Source organism: Cicer arietinum, chromosome 6 (assembly GCF_000331145.2).
Source record: "Cicer arietinum cultivar CDC Frontier isolate Library 1 chromosome 6, Cicar.CDCFrontier_v2.0, whole genome shotgun sequence".
Taxonomy (NCBI): domain Eukaryota; kingdom Viridiplantae; phylum Streptophyta; class Magnoliopsida; order Fabales; family Fabaceae; genus Cicer; species Cicer arietinum.
In genome coordinates this window covers 58621895-58628410 of record NC_021165.2, presented here as the reverse complement: position 1 = coordinate 58628410, position 6516 = coordinate 58621895, and the positions used below count along the sequence as shown (strand labels likewise).

General features: G+C 34.5%; 5 non-coding genes across 5 annotated transcripts; all 5 read right to left on the bottom strand.

The window, feature by feature from the left end:
* Positions 1 to 4868: 4868 nt before the first annotated feature.
* LOC113787350 (small nucleolar RNA snoR97) lies at positions 4869 to 4976 on the bottom strand. The gene has a single exon (XR_003473858.1). It is a non-coding gene; the product is annotated as a small nucleolar RNA snoR97 (small nucleolar RNA).
* A 169-nt stretch (positions 4977 to 5145) lies between these two features.
* Positions 5146 to 5261, bottom strand: LOC113787320 (small nucleolar RNA Z278). The gene has a single exon (XR_003473827.1). It is a non-coding gene; the product is annotated as a small nucleolar RNA Z278 (small nucleolar RNA).
* Positions 5262 to 5486: 225 nt separating this feature from the next.
* Positions 5487 to 5580, bottom strand: LOC113787293 (small nucleolar RNA Z223). The gene has a single exon (XR_003473801.1). It is a non-coding gene; the product is annotated as a small nucleolar RNA Z223 (small nucleolar RNA).
* A 68-nt stretch (positions 5581 to 5648) lies between these two features.
* On the bottom strand, positions 5649 to 5736 carry LOC113787380 (small nucleolar RNA U36a). The gene has a single exon (XR_003473887.1). It is a non-coding gene; the product is annotated as a small nucleolar RNA U36a (small nucleolar RNA).
* Positions 5737 to 6004: 268 nt separating this feature from the next.
* Positions 6005 to 6145, bottom strand: LOC113787398 (small nucleolar RNA snoR134). Its single transcript, XR_003473904.1, has one exon. It is a non-coding gene; the product is annotated as a small nucleolar RNA snoR134 (small nucleolar RNA).
* Between the last annotated feature and the right edge of the window lie 371 nt (positions 6146 to 6516).

Below are 6516 nucleotides of genomic sequence, written 5' to 3'. Positions count from 1 at the left end.
TTTTTCCTTTCTTCCTTTTTCCTTCCTTCCTTTTATACTATTTTCTTTTCCTTTTCCTTCCCTCTAGTTTTCCTTTCTTTTTCCCTCCAAACAAACATATATATATAATAAATATAACTTAACAAATATCTCAAATCTAGATATTTGTTAAATTACCATTTCACCCGTAACGCATTAAATTCTCCGCAAAGGATTCACCGCAGTTAATTTCAATTTATTTATCGACGAGAAATTTTAATTGGCATCAAAATATCTTTTTGATTATAAAACTCCAAAATATTATTAACTTTGGCTTAAAATCCTCCGAGCCAAAATCTAAAATACACCAAAAATACATAAAGGGTACTTTAAAATTATGGGTCTTACAACGATGGTCATTCTCATATATTTTTATAATCTTATAATTATTATTTTACTCGCTGTCTATGTTAAAATATTTAACTAAAAATTTGGGAAACACAACCTTTGAAATTTATCTCGATTTCGTCATTTATTTATTTTAATGGTCTTTGTTATATAATATGTTATTAGTGTGATTTACGTATATATTAAAAGTATTTAAATATTGCATTGTTATGCGATTGGATATGTTTTCCATGAATTACGATGAAATTATTTTAAATACGTGTTTTGGAAAATCATTGTTATAATTAATAAATCGCTAACATCGTTAGGTGCATCTAGTTACCTCGTTTTGATTAGGGAGAGTTACTTGTTAGATGGAACCACCCCTATGAGAAATGTCATTCGTAGGAGGATAGAGCTATCAACGAGATGTAAGCTCCCTAATTGAAGTGTGATGAAGCGTTACGAGATTGAGAGGAGATGACTATCCGTTAGATGGAGCCACCCCTAAGGGAAAGGCTGCCCTTAGGAAGAAATGACTATCAAAGAGATAGAGTCGCCTCTTGGTTCTCAAAAAAAAAAGTTTGTAATTTTACTTGTTTGATTTTCATAATGATTTTAATGTTATTCATTTTGATTTTGCTTCGCTATAAATGAAATTTTTAATATTTCTATCTGAGCAACTAAATTATAAGTTTAGTGGTTTTATTATGTGTATAACATAATCGCTACAAGATTGAAAAACAGTTTTTTGCACCTTTTTGTGTTTCTCTTCTAGTTGATGGTGGTTGTTGTCTCCTCACTAAGTCTTTATTACGTACCCCTTCATGTTGTTTATTTTTTTTTAAGATTCGCAGACAGCTGAGTAGAAATATGTTAGTAGATTCAAGTCTCGACCATATTTCTTTTTTTTTTTGGTAGACCTTTTTGATCGAGGACCATTTTTGTAACGTCTTTTGAGTCTGATGTAAATTGCAGCTATTTTGGAGTCTAGAAAGTCTATTTTTTTTGGAAGTGTATTAAGTAATTTGATAATGTTATTTGAATTATGACTGAATTGAAAGTTGAACAGGTATTTTATAAATTTGGGAATGTTGAAGTTACAGAGGATACTCTATTGAAATTTCGAGAAAAAGTGTATATATATATATATATATATATATATATATAATTTGTTAAATGGTTAGAGAACTATTTAGTTGTTAATTTAGTTAATAGGCTTGTCAGGCTAGGAGTATAGCTTGTGCACCGATCACGACATTTAGTTTTTGGGTCGTGATAAAGTTGGTATCAGAGCTCCGTCGTAGGTCCTAATAGCTGCAAACATAGGATGGTAATAGATTCTTGTTAGTAAATTGTGTACCCGAGCACAACTTACTTGCAAGAGCTATTAGCACTTTATGAGAGTCTCATTTGTTGTTTGCATCTGTGTTTAAATTCATCATCACTACCTTTTCACAATTTCTTGTCGTCTTATTCAATTTTTGATCCATGTTCTTTGAATAGGTCAGAATGTCACCCAAGACTAGGAATCCTACTATAAGAGAAATTGTTGATGAGTCAATTGCCCAAGCTCAAGGTGCTCATCAACGAGGTCGTGTTTCAGTTCATGCTCGAAATAGGAGTAGAGCTAATGTTAGCGGACGTGGCTTGGATGCCGATGTTGAGGTACATAGGAGGAGGCGAAGAAATCCAGCCATGGAAGAGTTTGCTACTGGTCTGCATGGATTACAACAGGTTGTGCAACAACTTGTTGGGATTGTCGTCGGGCAACAACAGGAGGGTGATCAAAGGCATGAAAATGTCAGTGGTCAACATGAGGTTAGACAAGTTGAGCATCAGATGACTGCTGCAACGAGGGGTATTGAGGTTACTTTACCAAAATTCATGAAGCTTAAACCCCCTACTTTTTCTGGATCTATTGCAACTGAGGATCCACAACAATTCATTGATAGTCTAGAGCGTATTTGGAGAGCATTGGGTTGTTCTGAGGTAAGAGCAGTAGAATTGACATCATTTCAGCTAATAGGTGTGGCACGTGATTGGTTTGATATAGTGTCACGTGGTAGACAAGTGAGGTCACCTCCGTTATCATGGAGAGAGTTCTCTCAATTGTTCGTGGGTCGTTTTCTTTCAGAGATTGTTAGAGATGGATTAGCTCGTGGGTCGTTTTCTCATGAATTTGAGCGATTGGAGCAAACGGAGGGTATGACAGTTTCAGAGTATATTGCTCGTTTCACACAGCTCTCTAGACATGCTCCTTATCCTTTCACTGAGGAGATAGGATTGAAGGATTACTTATTTAGATATGTGGTTGGGTCTAATTGTTCTAGTTTTGCTGAGGTATTGAGTTTGGCCCTTCAGATTGAGCAACGACAGAAGGAAAAAGGAGGCAATATACAAGATTCACGGAAGAAACAAAGTGTTGAAGGATCTTACAGTAACTATTCGAACCGCAGTGGTGGATCTATGTTTGGTTATCAGGAGCAACAAAGACTCATGTCTCAAAGGGGTGGTCATAGTGGGCAGTCTTTTGGGACAGTGCAGAGTCGTAGATCAGATTTTAGAGCAGCATCACAATCCACTTTCCCTCAGAGACATTCTAGTGTTTCAGCTATACGATGTTCTATTTGTGGTAGGTTTCACTACGGGAATTATTTCAGAGATGGTAATGCTAAGGTGTGCAATCAATGTGGCCAAGTAGGTCACATTAGGAGGGATTGTCCTCTAGACACGACACATCCATCCTCTAGCTATGCATCAGCACCAACAACTTTGGCATCTTCTTAGGCTCATTATGCACTTGTGCATCAAAGTGGAAATTCTTATGTCAGAGGTTCAGGAACATCTCAGCAGGGAGGTAGAGGATTTGGTGGTAGAAGTCACATACCAACAGGAAGAGGTCAGGCTCGAGTGTTTTCTTTGACTCGTCAGGATGCTCAGGCATCCAATGCAGTAGTTACTAGTACAATTTCTATTTGTTCTAGAGATGCTCATGTTTTGTTTGATCCTGGAGCTACACATTCTTTTGTATCCTCGTGGCTTGCTACTCGACTTGGTAAATGCTCATCTTATTTAGAGAGTCTTTAGTTGTAGCTACACCTGTTGGAGGAAATTTGCTTGCTAAGTTTTGGTGTATCGTTCTTATGATATAACTATTGATGGAAATGTGTTGTCAGTAGATTTAATAGTTATTGACTTGATAGATTTTGATGTGATTTTAGGTATGGATTGGTTGGCTTTTCATCATTCCACTTTGAATTGTCATAACAAAGTAGTGAAATTTGAGATACTGTGGCAATCAGTCTTCTCGTTTCAAGGAGAACGTTGTTGGGTACCACATAACCAAATCTCAGCCATGACAACTAGCAAGTTAATGAGAAGAGGTTGTCAAGCATACTTAGCCTTGGTAAGGGATACACAAGTGGCTGAAGAGAAATTGAAAAAAATTCCAATAGCATGTAAATTTACAGATATTTTTCTTGAAGAACTCCCTGGGTTGCCACCTGATAGGGAGATTGAATTTTCTAAAGACTTAGTACCAAACACTCATCCTATATCCATACCTCCTTATCGTATGACCCCAACAGAACTTAAGGAGTTTATGGAGCAACTTCAAGATCTTCTTGATAAGGGTTTTATTTGTCCAAGTTATTCTCCTTATGGAGCACTGGTATTATTTGTAAAGAAGAAAGATGGATCTATGAGGCTGTGTGTAGACTATAGGCAGTTGAATAAAGTAAATGTAAATAATAAATACCCTTTGCCACGCATTAATGAGTTGTTTGACCAACTTCAAGGAGCTCAATGTTTTTCAAAGATTGATTTGCGGTTGGGGTACCACCAGTTGAAGATTAAAAGTGATGACATAACGAAGACAACTTTCTACACGCGTTATGGGCATTATGAATTTCCGGTTATGTCATTTGGGCTTACTAATGCCCCAGTAGCTTCTATGGACTTGATGAGTCGCGTTTTTAAACCATTCTTGGATCAATTTGTGATTGTGTTTATTGATGATATCCTTGTTTATTCCAAGAGTAAGGAAGAACACGAGCAACATTTAAGGTTGGTTTTGCAAACCTTAAGAGATAAACAATTATATGCCAAATTCTCAAAATGTCAGTTTTGACCGGACAGTGTGGCATTTTTAGATCATGTTGTGTCTAAGAATGGAATAAGTGTTCATCCAAATAAGGTGGAATAAGTGTTCATCCAAATAAGGTGGAAGCAGTCCAGAATTAGCCCAGACCTACTATAGTAAAGGAAGATTGCATCTTCGTTGACTAGGTTGACCAAAAAGAAAGTGGAGTTCCGATGGACTGATGCATGTGAGGAAAGCTTGGACTGGAACATGTTAACAAAGATGGTGAAGGTGTTGTCTTAAATACTGCTATTAATTCTATATTAATCCAATTAGAGATCTTTAAATTTTGTATCAGGAAATAAAATAATTTAAATTAAAATCTGAAAAAGGTTTATTAACATTGATGTGACCCAATAATCTGAGATTTATATTTGAACAATTTAGTGCTATTATTTAACTCCCAACTCGTGGATCGAACAAGAGATGAAGCTGATGACAACACAACAATATTTGAGTTTTTCAAACACTGAACCAACAAAGATAGTTCAAAGTATAGTGAAACTCAAAAATAAACATAGTTTATAACTTCAAGATCCAAACACACAATACATAGAGACAGCTTGAGAAATCATAATTTTCCTAATACATAAGGAGAATCACAAAAGATAGGAAATATACAAGTAAAGAAACACATTCTAAATGTATATTGTTTTGCTTCAGTTAAATCCACAGATGTCATATGAATGTAGTTTTACCAAGTAGGTTCTCCCTGAAGACAGGGGCTTGGCTCCACAACACCTCAAACAAGTTGGATTATATCATCATCAGCAATGTTACAAGCTACCAGCATACAAACTACTAACATGATTTAATAACAATAAAAAATAACAATTCAAAATAAAGTCAAAACACTGTCAATTTCAACCAATCACAAATCATTTTTGTACAAGATTAAAGGTAAATTCGATTAAAGTCATATATATTTTATTGATCCACTGATTGTGACATAACCTGAACATATAAACAACTTTTATCATCAAATAAATTAATACTAAAAAGCCTCAGATCATTAAACAGCTCTAACAATCACGATTTTTCAGAAGCAGAACTGGCATTGAAGCTGTGATCAGAAATCCTCATAGGCAACAATTATTGAAAAATAAAATTCAATATATACTAAGAATTACAATTAAAATAAAATGGAAAGATAATATTCAGGCTCATATAAAGAAATTCAACCATATTTCAGTCCATAGTACTTCATCGATAATCTCAGAAGCGCGGATAATATGTAATCATAGCCAACAATTAATAACAAAAAATAGTAAAATTTAAGTTTAAAAAATAAAACATTTGTAACTTATTTGATAAGTATAAGAGGTGTTTTCAAAGGAAAAATAAGAATAAAAAAACAAGACCTCAAAGTGAAAACGACCGCGTTTGAATTTATGGCTAAAGGACTAGCTCAAAATTCCAAAGTGTTCGAAAACAAGCTGAAGGTAAAGCGAGGCAAATTCTAATTTCAAAACTAATAAAAAGAAAAGAGTAAAGCAATTGAAGATTTTGAATCGACGATGTAGACATTACTTTGACACAGATTCAATCGTGGAATAACTAAGACTGAACTGCAACACGAACGGCGTTGATTTTGCACGAGCAATGGGGCTTTCACCTCATGCATAATTCAGAGAAGCCCGGGGTTGCATCGTGCATATAATTTGAAAATAATTGAAGGAAAGTTGAAAATGTTACGATGATTTCAAAGGAATTAGGGAATAGTTTTAATCAGTGCCACAAAACCCTAATTGTTAATGTATGTTGAAAAGAGATAGATGGTAGAGTATTATATAGGCCCGGAAAAGAAAAACCCTCACATCTGGCTCATACCCCACATCTAATACCATTTTTAACAACAAATTTTAAAAAATTATTTCCTTCCTTCTTTGAAATATCCAAAACTCTTTTTTTATTTAAATTTGTTTTTACTTCTCGTAAAATTTTACTTGTAATTCTGTAAAAATACAATATTAAGTTTCTATAAAAAAAATTCACAAACAATTAGTTTTTGCTTAAATTAAATATAG